The sequence below is a fragment of the Dermacentor silvarum genome, chromosome 7, assembly GCF_013339745.2.
Source record: "Dermacentor silvarum isolate Dsil-2018 chromosome 7, BIME_Dsil_1.4, whole genome shotgun sequence".
NCBI lineage: Eukaryota > Metazoa > Arthropoda > Arachnida > Ixodida > Ixodidae > Dermacentor > Dermacentor silvarum.
In genome coordinates this window covers 88,097,469-88,108,028 of record NC_051160.1, presented here as the reverse complement: position 1 = coordinate 88,108,028, position 10,560 = coordinate 88,097,469, and positions in this window count along the sequence as shown.

The following is a 10,560-nucleotide window of genomic DNA, read 5'->3' as shown; positions in this document are numbered from 1 at the left end:
ACGAAGTGAGTAGACAGACAGAGTAGACGGTGCGGCGCCTTGTCTGTCTACTCACAAAACCCACAAATACAAAACCTGCAAAGAAGGCAATCCTTTCTGAGCCATAGTCTCAGAGAGTGGTACTTGGCAACGGTGCGTGGCTTCCTACTTGCAGTCGTCCCTAGATATTCTCCCGCTGATGATCCGTGCCTCATCATGAGCCCGACTAGTGTTTCCGAATACCTTCAGAATGAGTGCTCGGGGCAAGTAGGTGCCTTCTCAGTTGACGTGAAAGATTTATACTATTCTTTCACCCACAACATCGTGTGAGATGAAGTTAGCCAGTGCATTGATAGGTATGTCAGCGCCTTGTCTGTCTGCTCACTTCATCTCGTGCTATCGCTGTTTGTTCCCACCCAAAAGGTACATTAAATATCACTTGAATTACAGGTAGCCTGAGTCATCGAATTAAAAAGGATGAAACAGAACGTAACGTGGGTAGAAGAGCAACTTATAAAACAATTCACGTACACCCATCCTGGTCAACAGCAGGCAACCACGACTCAAACTACCGCATTGGCTTATACAATGAATTGTCTCCTGGGCAGCGCTTACAGTTGTGTCTGGTCAGTGGGTTGCTTGACAGCTAGAGTACACTCTTTGGCGTGTTCAGCCAACGGAGCCCTTTGACAGCCTAACGATATATACAATAGCAGTGCAAAGGGTATTTCGGTGGGGTTTAGAATACACGGATCATATTTAGAATTGCAACTGCTGTGTTCTCAATGTGGGTCGGAGACGCTGCTACTAGTAATTTAATAATAAAAATCGTGCTTCACATTGACATTCATTGCAGTATGCTCCATATAAATAGCAACGCACTTTTTGAAGCAGGATACTATTTCAACGCAGACCGTGTCGGTATAAATGGGCATCACGTCTAAGGTTAGCATGTGATCGTCCTCAGTACTTTCATTGCAACTGCACAAGTTTAAGGGACAAGCTGCTGTGTGCTGTAATACTGGTGACTTTATTTAGCCCCAACGCAGAGAATCATTTCCTCGCATGCCCCATAGCCTGGCAGATACTGAATGACCCAAGTTGGCGGGAAGCTAAATATAGAGTGGGCCATGTTGCATTAGACCATCAATGCATTAGTGGCACAACTCGCAAGAACGTTATTGTGAAAGTCGGTCATTGAAAAGCGGCGCAGACGCAGCGCGATACTGTGAGCGCCTGCATGCTAAAGCGTCGTGTTGATATCATTCAGGAGCTCTTGTGAAGTGGTTTGGACTGCAATTGGGCATCGCAGATTGGTATTTTCGTCATTGTATAACGGCACATTGCTACTAGATCATGCCTTTTTTACCCTAGTTTGCATCGAAGGCATCCAATGACGTGCGACAATCATATACTGTAACATAGCGAGCGACCCAGGTTGGCATGAACGAGGTACATTGAATATCAGCAGAGACCGAGTGGCAAGTCGGCGTCAAAAGGGCAATTTGATCAGCGGTACTTATCCAGTCCGGTGTATTGATTTAGTCATGTTGGCGTGAAAGATGTTCGTTGAAGACATATATACACATTGTCACAAATTCAGTGAACCAAGTTGGTCCGGCGGATGCTTACTAAACCTGTTCGATGAGGACAGCAGACCCATGCGCAACCTATTTCACCATGGACTACCCAATGATCCAGGTAGGCGTGGACATTGTAAGACACATACATACGTAGATACGTCGCCCTTGAAAGCTTATGTTGTACCCTAAGAATGCTCACGCATTACTACCTCTGCCGACGAGAACCAGCATCGCTGAATTTTGTCCTCATTGCGATCCAGTGCAGCCGTCTCGGTATCGTGGCCCACTTCGTCATTTCATCTTATTCGTCATCTGCTGCTTGGGATCAACTGACCTGCGGTTGCTACACTGGCGTAGTAAGAATTCGTATATTTATCCACAACCTATCGGGCTGCACCAAACCTGATTTGCTCATCGGAAAATGTTCAACTCTTCATTTCGTAGAGGACCCGACACCCATCGATCCCAGTTATAAATCAATCTTGCAATACTACAGGGAATTGAGAAGACTCTACCCAGCACCGCACAAGAACGTTTCAGCCGTGGACTCTGCGACATTACGTAGGCTGCAAACGAATACCTATACAAACCTCCATAGACTGCATATACACTACCCAACAGCCTACAAAGACATATGCCCGTGGTGTGGGAGCACACCGACGCTCTATCACATCACATGGGAATGCACGGCTCACACAGAAGAGCAAGATGAGAATAACACGAGAGAGAGGTGGGAGGCATTGCTGTCCAGCTCTGCCCTCGGGGACCAGCTCAGGCTGGTCAGGAGGGCAGAAAGGATGGCGTAGGCCAGCGGTGCCTTGGAATAGGGGCCCGACCACGCAAACTGCCCCGTTTTAGGGGCAACGAAGTCTTTTGTGCAAATAAAGTTTTGTTCTTCTTCTTCTTCTTCATTTCTATGCCTAACTGTTCCTTTTGTGTGCATCTTCTTTCTTGATATATGCTTTTGAATGTGACGGTTTATTTGTCAGTTCTTTATCCATCCATCTGTCTGTCTGTCTGTCTGTCTGTCTGTCTGTCTATCAATCTATCTATCTCTCTGTGTATCTTCCTCGATCTCACTCTCTCTCTCTCTCTCTCTCTATATATATATATATATATGTGTGTATATATATATGTGTGTGTGTGTGTTAGCCAACAGCTGTGGCGTTTGCCCTTGGATGTCATTTTACTTTGGTATTTTTTAGGCGGGTGGATTCCTTGTTAAACGGAGGCATATGCTTCAAGTAAAAACAATGTGTTACGATATATGTGTGCTATACCGTTCTTTGACACAACTGACTTACGAATAGACCTAATTTTTTACATTTTTTGTTCTCTTGACGTTTAACACGAAGTTTAACTACCAAGATTAGAAATAAATGAGATGTGACGGATGGCATACAACAAGGAACATCATGAGGTCATAGTAGCGCGCACCTAAACATATACACTAAAGAAAGGCAGACACGGGGACAAGCACTAACTCCCCACTATTTGCTTTTGTTTATTTATAGGATTTATATACACGGAGAGAGAAGGTCGTAACGTGATAGAAAAACAAGTTATCGCTTTTCCCCGTGTGTCTCTTTTATTGTGTATATGTATTATTCACGCTAGTATGACCTCATCATGCAAGACCATGTGACCTAATCTTTCTCAACACTAAGATACAACTAGAGAGTGCGGCATTTGTTTTCCGTAAGAACGTATTACCTCCCCACTTTCTAAATATACATTTTCAGCGAAGGTGATTAAATAAAGGTTTACAGTGTGAACGCAAATAGGCTAGCTACTGCTTAAACGATTTGACGATTTCACGAAAGCAAATTAGATTTAACGACTGCTGAAAACACCTATCTTGCAAAGTAAAGACGAAAATTTCGCACGAGTGTACAAAGCTGGGTGGTACAGTTAGACATCAATATTCACGTCGGTGCGGGAGCGTGTAATGGAATGGCGAAAACTTTACCGGCGTGAACGTCATCGAAGAATAAATTTTCACAGCTCTTACATTTCGCCAAAGCCAGTACCGCTGCTTAGAAAGTTTTTTTTTTTTGTTCTGAATGAGAAATTTTAATATAAACACGAGCCCGTTGCTGAGTGTGTAGCTACGCTTGAATTTGTAGCCGTTAGGAATGCGAGTCCCGGAGAATCCTAACCGTAATGTTTTTCGCCTAGAACATTGGGGGACTTATGTTCTGTAGACCCAGATAGTCCCCCGATAGAAAGTCAAGTATTTCATTTCCTAAGTTTGCTAAAGTGTTATATTTGTTCCATCATTGAAGCAGAAAAATGCCGCATAGATTGAAAAAATATTTCATTAAGAAATGCTTTTCATAAACTGTGAGGCAGGCAGCATATTTTGTATAACTTTTCTAGTCTTTTCTGAAACCAGCTTTTCTGATCTCCGTAGAGCGCAATGAACTTTAGCACAAGATCGAATAGCCCTTAATAGGCTTAGATTTAACGACTGCTGCAAACACCTATCTCTCAAAGTAGAGGCGAAAATTTCGCACGTGGGTACAAAGCAGGTTGCTAGAGTTAGACGTCATTACTCCCATCAGTGCGTCAGCAAGGAATGGAATATTTAGCCGCGTGAACGTCACTGAAGACTACATTTACGCAGCTTTGACATTTCGCAAAGTACAATACCGCTGGGAAGGAAGCTTTGTGTGTGTGTGCGTGGGCGAGTGTGTGTGTGGTGTGTGTGTGTGTGTGTGTGTGTGTGTGTGTGTGTGTGTGTGTGTGTGTGTGTGTGTGTGTGTGTGTGTGTGTGTGTGTGTGTGTGTGTGTGTGTGTGTGTGTGTGTGTGTGTGTGTGTGGAATTTTCATGAACACACGATAACTTTGCTGAGCTGGTAGCCACACTTGAAATTGCAGCTCGTTATGGGTGCATGACCTGCCGAACCTTATCCTTGAGTTCTTCGCCTTTGCTCTAGATAACTGTACTGAAGATTATTAGTAAGGTACATGAAGGAGTGTGCTGGTCTGGGCTGGTTGGTACATCATTAGGACGGGAACAAACAGCGCTAGTACAGGACGAAGTCAGTAGACAGACAAGCCGCTGATGCGCCTTGTCTGTCTACTCACAAAACCCACAAAGACAAAACCTACAAAGAAGGGAATCCTTTCCGAGTCATAGTCTCGGAGCGTGGTACTTGGCAACGGTGCGTGGCTTCCTACTTGTAGTCGTCCCTAGATATACTCCCCATTCATGATCTGTTCCTCATTATGAGCCCGACCAGTGTTTTCGAATAACTTCAGAATGAGTGCTCGGAGCCAGTAGGTGCCTTCTCAGTTGACGTGAAAGACTTATTCGATTCCTTGCCCCACAACCTCGTGTGTGATGAAGTTAGCCAATGCATTGACATGTATGTCACCGCCTTGCCTGTCTACTCTCTTCGTCCCGTCTTGGCGCTGTTCGTTCCAGTCCCAAGAGTACAGGGTCGTCCACTCTAGGCGTGAACACGGCTCAGCGTGGCCGCACTGCGCGGAGCTCCAGTGCTTCCGACGCGGCCGCGCATCGAAGCGAAGGGGCGCAGGCGCACAGGCACCTATGGGAGGTGTTTCCCGTCGTCTGCTACAGCGCTGAAGCGCACCGCTCTATCTTTGCTGTGAAGTACACTTCACTAAACGTAGGTGATCGAGCAGCCGAGGCGGCGTTGAGGGATAGCGCGCTTCACCAACTGGAGTATTTTCCCGCTGGTTTTGTCCACTGCTTCTGAACAGCTTGCTTAGTCAATATGCGTAAACAGAAACAAGCTTCTCAGCACCCAAACGACTAAGCATTTTTGTTGTATGAGGGTAAAATAACAGAGAGGTATTGTATGCGCGCTATTTATTAGGCTGGAAAATGTCACATGCATATCCTCACTAAAATTGAATCATTTGTTAATTGTGGGGTACACGTCGCGAAGAGACCTCTGCGTTACGCCAAAGAGGTGGGCGCTGGATGCATTTGGAGAATATGATGAATTGATTTATATTATTTTTTCTGGGGTGGGGGGGGGGAGGGGAATGGGGAAACCTAAATACTAATACCAGCAAAGGCACGCCAGTCACGCACAAGCCTTGTTGCTGCCGTCGTGGGGAAGTCGCCAGCCCGTGTGTCAGCCAAACCCGGCCACGCTGACGCAACCGGCGGTCATGACGCCGGCGCGCTGTCGTATGCCGACCGCTTGCCGGTGGTAGGCAAATGAGCCGGCCATTTGTAAAAGCCAAACCTGGCCCGATCCAGATGGCTGAGGTTAGGCCGTCTACTTCTTAACTGGCCATGGGCGTCGGCGCTGATCTACCGCCTAGCTCATATTTTTTTTTTTTTGCTTTGGTCATGCAGCCCTCCCTTATCAGCTTACGATGCTGATACGCTGCTGCCCCCGACTGCTCAACTTTCTGGGAGGGTTCGTTAAAGCGAAAGACACATGAAAAGTGCTCTTGATGGGTTCTCCGGATGCACTGCGCCAACAGCTGTGACAGTAAAATAAAATGACACCAGCCTAATAAAGAGCGCGCAAACAATATATGTCTGTTCTTTTACCCTCATACAAAAAAGGAAAATGCTAAATCATTTATGTGCTGAGAAGCCTGTTTCTGTTTATGAACATTCGCTAAGCAGGCTATTCAGAAGCTGTAGACAAAACGAGCGGGAAAATGCTTCTGTTAGTGAAGCGCGCTTTCCCTCGACGCCACCTCGGGCGCTCGGTTGCCTGCGTTTAGTGACTTTAAAGCAAAGCAAGGGCGCCGCGCTCCCGCACTGTGGCAGACGACATGAAGCGCGCCGCTTCGCTTCGATGGGCGGCCGCGCCGGTACCACTGGCGCCCCGCGCAGCACAGCCACGCTGAGCCGTGTTCCCCCCAAGAGTGGACGACTTGTACAATAAATATCATTTGCATCAGAGCTAGCCTGAGTCATCCAATGCAAAGGATGAAACAGAACGTAACGTGGGTAGCTTAGCAACTTATAAAATAATTCACGTACACCCATCCTGGTCAACAGCAGGCACCGACGACTCAAACTACCGCCGTGGCTCATACAAATTATTGTCTCCAGGACAGAGCTTACAGTTGTCTGCCTGGGCAGTCGGTTGCTTGACAGCTATAGTACACTCTTTGGCGCGTTCCTCGTTCAGCCAACGGAGCCCTTTGCACAGCCTAAGGATCATAGTTAGACACGGATCATAGTAATACACTGATCATAGTTATAATTGCAACTGTTGTGCTCTCAATGTGGGTCGTAGACGCTACTGCTAGTAATTTATAATTAAAAACGTGCATCACATTCACAGCCATTGCAGTATGCTACATATAAATAGCAACGCAATTTTGGAGCAGGATATTAGTTGAGCGCAGATCATGTTGGCACGAATAGGCATCACGTCTAAGGTTAGCGTGTGATCGTCCTCAGCACTTTCAATGCGACTGCGCATGTTTAAGGGACAAGCTGTTGTGTGCTGTAATTCTGGTGACTTTATTTATCCCCAACGCAGAGAATCGTTTCCTCGTTTGCCCCATAGCCTGGCAGATACTGAGTGACCCAAGTTGACGGGAAGCTCAATATAGAGCAGGCCATGTTGCATTAGGGCACCAATGCAGTAGTGGCGCAACTCGCAAGAACGTTATTGTGAAAGTTGTTCGTTAAAAAGCGGCACATACGCAGCGCGATTCTGTCAGCGCCTGCATGCTAAAGCGTCGTGTTGATATCATTGAGGAGCTCTTGTGAAGTGGTTAGGACTGCAATCGGCATCGCAGATTGGTATTTTCGTCATTGTAGAGCGGCACATTGCTAGTAGATCAAGCCTTTTTACCCGAGTTTGCGTCGAAGGCATCCAATGACGTGCGACAATCATCCACTGTAACATACTCAGCGACCCAGGTTGGCATGAAAGAGGTACATTGAACATCAGCAGAGCCCAAGTGGCACGTGCGTAGTGCTCCAAGTCGGCTTCAAAAGGGCAAATTGAGCAGCGGTACTTAACCGCTGCTCAATTGCCCCGATCTAATTGCTTAGATGCCCCGAGTTTGGTGAAACTCGGGATTTTCACGAGATCTGGCGACGCCCCAAGATGAAAGAACTAATGGTAACAAGACAAAGTTTGCCCGTCAGCACACCTCCAGTTTCATTGGTTTATCTAGATTCACTCTGGGTGGCCATCATCCCTTGGGCGTTGCCATATGGGCGGTCGACAAACTGGGGCTCACGTGATCATACGGTCGGTGCATGGTCGTGCATTCTTTCACTTGTTTGTCGTTCCACCGAGTGCATTAGAGGGACAAGCAAGTTATCAAATAAATGCATTTAGTACCATGATATTAGTCACATTACCGTAGGGTATAGGTGTTTTAAGGTTTACAAGTTGTACACTGAATGTGTATTAGACAAATTTGTAGTTTAATCGTTTCGCGTTATACCACGAGGGCACGCTCGCCCTCCTCTTTCTTCCACTGTATTGGATTGGCGCGGCTCGCTACGTGCTTGCACTCCCATTTCCGAGCACAGATTGGTGTGCGCCTGATTTTTACACTGGGCTTTCAACAGATCGCTTGTTGCTCGCGCTAAAGTAAGGCTGCGAGACGAAGGGAGCGTCGGATAGCGCAGAAGTGGTTTGCCGCGCGCTTACCGTGTAAGCACTCATGAATGTCGGAAAACACTCATGCAAGGATAAAAAAAAAACTACGCTTTATTTTCTTTTACATTGTGACGCACCTTCATACTGGCTAGCGACGAGCGATGGCTTCTAACAACCGCAGGAAAGAGTGTTTATACTGGGTAGCCCGAGCGATCAGTGGCTTCTAACAAACGCAAGAAAGGGTCTTTGCAGCGCACGTGGGCGTTGAGCGCCACCACATTCATCCCAGGTGGGACTCCAGCATCAGTGCAGTTACTCTGTACCCACTGCTGACGAAGTGGGGCTTCACTTTTTGACAATAACTTTCTATTTTTTGCGTGTGAAAGCCCGTGTTGGTTTCCACAAAGTGCAAGCTGTGGTTAACTGCCTCCCAATGCAGATTGAGGCATAGTCCCGTTAGCATCCACTAAATTTGGGATACAGTTGTATGCGGCCAATTCGTCACTATGAATAATGGTCCCCGGTTGAACATTGGCTGCAATAATGACGCCTAGCGTCGCCGCCTTTCGTCGGTCGACCTTCAAAAGTAGCAGCACCCCTCAGGTCGCGCAGACCACGCCGAAGACCCATGGGCCACCATCTTTAACACCACCGTAATTTTGGCGGCTAGGCGGAACGTTGTCGCCCGTCATTAGGCGGCCTCGATTGCACTTTTGCTCGCTGCGAAGAAGGCACTCGTCAATTTGCGCTGTCTTCCCGGGGCCACCGAGTGGAGCTCGCGCCAGCAGCTCGTCCCTCGCGAGCTTACGGGGGTAGCTCCTCCAGTCGGCGATGGCGTGCTCCGATAGAGGAAACAAGTCTACGGTCTCTTTCAACATCCATATGTCTATGCTTTTGCTCACGCAGTACGTGAGCCAAATCATTTGCCGCCTGGAAACGTGGTCGTTCGGACGGCCGAGGCGGTCCGTGTTGGCGCAGTAACTTCCTTCGCGTCTCTGCCTGTGCAGTGCAGCGGTACCGTGTACCTGCGAAAACTCATTTCGGCACATGTTGCACCGGAAGGCAGCCTGGCGTCCATTCTGAATCTTCGAATATAATGTGACTACTTCGCCTGCGCAGGTTGGTTGGTCCAGGTTGAACCCCAGGTGCTCGCAGGTGCTTCAGTACTCCGATGACGACGCCGGACCTGGCCTGGGGCTGGGGTGCGGTGAACGAGCTTGCTTGAAACAGGAGAGAGCCGAAGCGATCGCACGAACTATTCCTCCGCAGCCTAGTCACACCAGTCTGCTCTGGGAAAGCATCATTTGCCCGCCACCCTATCTCCGCAGACGACCGCCTTCGCCTAACTCATCACACAGCCAGCGCCCTCACGTTTTGCATAGGCAAAAATGACGCTGAAACTCTACGTCGGACGTGTAGGTGAACGGGTCCAGACGGTCATATTGACGCTTGCTGCCGCTGGATGCGATTACACAGGCTGCTGCTGCCGCCACCATGTTCCCGAGTTCAACTCGAGGGGGGTTTCGCGATGTACGAGTTTGGCCCGAGTTCGCGTGTCAATCAAAACGATACGTCACGCCCCGCGCGAGGCATGTAACTCTTGTGCGCGCGCCCGCCACGGTTGGGCCACGCCCAACTTATTTTCCGGCAACAGCGACGTGGTGCGGAACTGAGAGGCATCAACAATCTTGACCGCCGACAGAAAATACGCACAGCACACTGTTATCGGTGATGTACTGAGAACCACTATGAAAAACAAAGCTGCGACTTTCGCTGGCTTATGCATCTATCTTCTTAGGATGTAATGGCCCCACTACATGGTTCATTGTCTGCATTGTAGCGACGTAGCGCACAGCAAATAATTATCGGAACGACACTGTAGCTGCTTGCAAGGCGTCGATAAGCCGTGGTGGATGACGATGCTGAGCAGTGCGTAGTGTTTTCCAACGTCAAGGTATCGCAGCTGTTGCTTGAGATGGCTGTTCTGTGATCGGTGATGTATCGGATCCGCAGTGTCGCAAATACGGTCAGCGCCGAGAAACACTCGCTTTTTTAAACCCAGTGCGATGGCATTTCTTCATCACAAGCACGACACACTAAATAGTTGCAACCCCTTCCTGCGTTCGAAGTTTAATTTCCTAACTGCACACAGGAGCCATCACCCGCCAAAATGCGATTGCTGCGCAGTCATTACTATATCCATCTGCGATCGCTGTTAGCTCAGCAGCAGAGGCAATCGGCAAGCACATTGGAGAGAACAACACACTCCGTACATGCGCACTGAGGCACCTTCACTGGCAAGCGATGACAAGCGATGAATTGTGTCACTGGCAGCGCGCTCTTCATTGCAATGCATCGCAGAGGCTTCCCGCACGCAGATAAACGGGCGCATTTTCACTGTGCTGCGTCACTACGGACCCTAGAATACCGCA